General features: G+C 46.5%; 1 protein-coding gene across 3 annotated transcripts in view; it reads left to right on the top strand.

Annotated features, from left to right (window-relative positions):
• ACOXL (acyl-CoA oxidase-like) overlaps positions 1–2,776 on the top strand; it is a 332,871-nt gene that overhangs the window by 244,949 nt on the left and 85,146 nt on the right. The window lies entirely within an intron of this gene.

Below are 2,776 nucleotides of genomic sequence, written 5' to 3'. Positions count from 1 at the left end.
CAAGCTGCCACAGTCTCCTCAGTCACAGGTCTTCAGGAACTTTGTCCAATGTTAGTCGCTTAGTCACGTCTGACTCTTTGCCACCCCATATGGACTCCGGGCAAGAATACTAGAAAGGGTTGCCATGCCCTTCTCCAGAGGATCTTCCCGACCCAGGGATCGAACCACCTCTCCTACATTGGCAGGCGGGTTCTTTACCATCTGACCCACCATTGAAGCTCAGTGGGTCCAGTGATATCTGATGAATCAGAGAGGAGCTGGAAAACACCATTATCACCAAAAAAATAAAGTGTTACTCACTCAGCTGTGTCCAACTCTTTGTGATCCTATGGACTTGTAGCCCACCAGGGTCTTCTGTCCATTAGATTTCCCAGACAAGAATTCTGGAGTGGGTTGCCATGACCTTCTCCAGTGGATCTTCCCTACCCAGGGATCAAACCCAGGTCTCCTGCATGGCAGACAGATTCTTTACCATCTGAACCACCGTGGTCACTGAACCCAGAAAGAAAATATGATCTCCTTTGCTTGTAGTTATCTGGGAGTTTCAGAGCAGACAGGAAATAGAGAGTAACAGCCGCTGGGTTCTGTTTCTTACCATTTTAAAAGCCAACAGGGCAGCCTGAAGAGCAGATGTTTTACGGAAAATCTCATGGTACAGAAATGCCGAGAGCTTTGTTCCAGAGGCAGATCATCAAAGACAGGAAACAGGATTAGAAACTAAATTTCCTGAGTCACTGGTCTGCGTTGATCTTGCATCTTCTAACTCCGGTGGTTTAGTTGGGCTGGGAGGATGAGCCAGAGACCAGGGCCACCTGATGGACAGTCTTTGTGTCCTTGAGCACTGGGTGCTGCCTGGGCAATTAGTCACCTTGTACAGAAGTGAGGCTCCTCTGCTGACTGGGGCTTGAAATTCCTTCAATGGGGAACATGTTCCCATTTCTCAGTGAGAGGGAAGGCGTACACCCCTGCAACTCTCGAGAGAGGGAAAGCGTGACTGACTTCCCTGTCACAGTAAGCTGACATGGAGCTGAGGAGGGGCAGATGGTGGTCTGGAGAGAGCCCCGCGTGGGCAGGCAGGAAGATCCAAGGCTGCCCGTGCCCGCCTCCTGTGTAGACCGGCACTCCCATCTTGATTGTTTCTGGTCACAGGAAACGCTTCTGTTCTGTGTATGCGGGCGTGTGTGCTCAGTCACATCTGAGTCTGTGATCGCATGGACTGTAGCCCGCCAGGCTCCTCTGCCCATGGAATTCTCCGGGCAAGAATACTGGAGTCAGTTGGCATTTCCTCCTCCAGGGGATCTTCCGTACCCACGGACCAAAGGTCTCTTACGTCTCCTGCATCATCAGGCAGGTTCTTCACCTCTGGCACCGCCTGGGAAGCCCCCTGTAATGTTTACCAGTGGGGACTTTCAATTTCCCTCCTTCCGGCTACATTCCTTTATTAGAAGAAAGAGCTGTCCCTTCTCCACCAATTATTTATTTATTCAGTTCATTATTATTTATATCAGTTGAGATTAATGGATATTCTATATCTGGGCTACATCCAATTCTACAATTCTAGCATATTTTATTTTCTTGCTCAGATTGTTTCCGCTTTGGCCACTGAGAGCTCCTTTCACGTTAGCTAGCCCAAATGTCTGCTTGTTATGTCCCCATGATTTTTTTTTTAGAACTTCTGTACTTTGGGTACCACAAAATGTCCTAGGTTCGTCTTTTATTTTCTCTGCCCACCCTTAATCAACCATTTTTCCAAGAGTCCCTGGTCCTTTTATTGGAGAATAGCATTTAAAAACCAGTATCTGGTTGCTGAGTATGCAATTTGCTACTGGAATATCACAATTTCTAGGCTTGTTCTGAGCTAGAAAGAAGATAGAGGTTTACTCACACATTCTCACACAGATTTGTACGTACTTATATTAGAAACCACGAGTTTTTACTGGTACTTCTGATTCCAATCCCAAACCGCAAGCCTTCCCTCTTTCCTATTTGTAACCTCTTTCTCTGAGAAAGTGAGAAATCTGGCTTTGACTGTCTACTGTGTTTATTTATTTGATCTTCTCTAGTATACACATTAAGTAGTTTCAGAATTGCTAGTCCGTCTGTCTGTGAGAAACACATTTACAACTAGAACACAGTATTTCTTTGTGAATGTAGCTTCAGTTCAGTTCAGTTCAGTCGCTCAGTCGTGTCCAACTCTTTGCGACCCCATGAATCCCAGCACGCCAGGCCTCCCTGTCCATCACCAACCCCTGGAGTTCACTCAGACTCACGTCCATCGAGTCGGTGATGCCATCCAGCCATCTCATCCTCTGTCGTCCCCGTCTCCTCCTGCCCCCAATCCCTCCCAGCATCAGAATCTTTTCCAATGAGTCAACTCTTCTCATGAGGTGGCCAAAGTACTGGAATTTCAGGTTCAGCATCAGTCCTTCCAATGAACACCCAGAACTGATCTCTTTAAGGATGGACTGGTTGCATCTCCTTGCAGTCCAAGGGACTCTCAAGATTCTTCTCCAACACCACAGTTCAAAAGCATCAATTCTTCGGCACTCAGCTTTCTTCATAGACCAACTCTCACATCCATATATGACCACTGGAAAAACCATAGCCTTGATTAGATGGACCTTTTTTGACAAAGTAATGTCTCTGCTTTTGAATATGCTATCTAGGTTGGTCATAACTTTCCTTCCAAGGAGTAAGCATCTTTTAATTTCATGGCTGCAATCACCATCTGCAGTGATTTTGGAGCCCAAAAAATAAAGTCTGACACTGTTTCCAC

The sequence above is a fragment of the Bison bison genome, unplaced genomic scaffold (assembly GCF_000754665.1).
Source record: "Bison bison bison isolate TAMUID 2011002044 unplaced genomic scaffold, Bison_UMD1.0 scf7180017864508, whole genome shotgun sequence".
NCBI lineage: Eukaryota > Metazoa > Chordata > Mammalia > Artiodactyla > Bovidae > Bison > Bison bison.
Note: the sequence above shows the minus strand (reverse complement) of the source record. Positions and strands in the feature narration are given on the sequence as shown.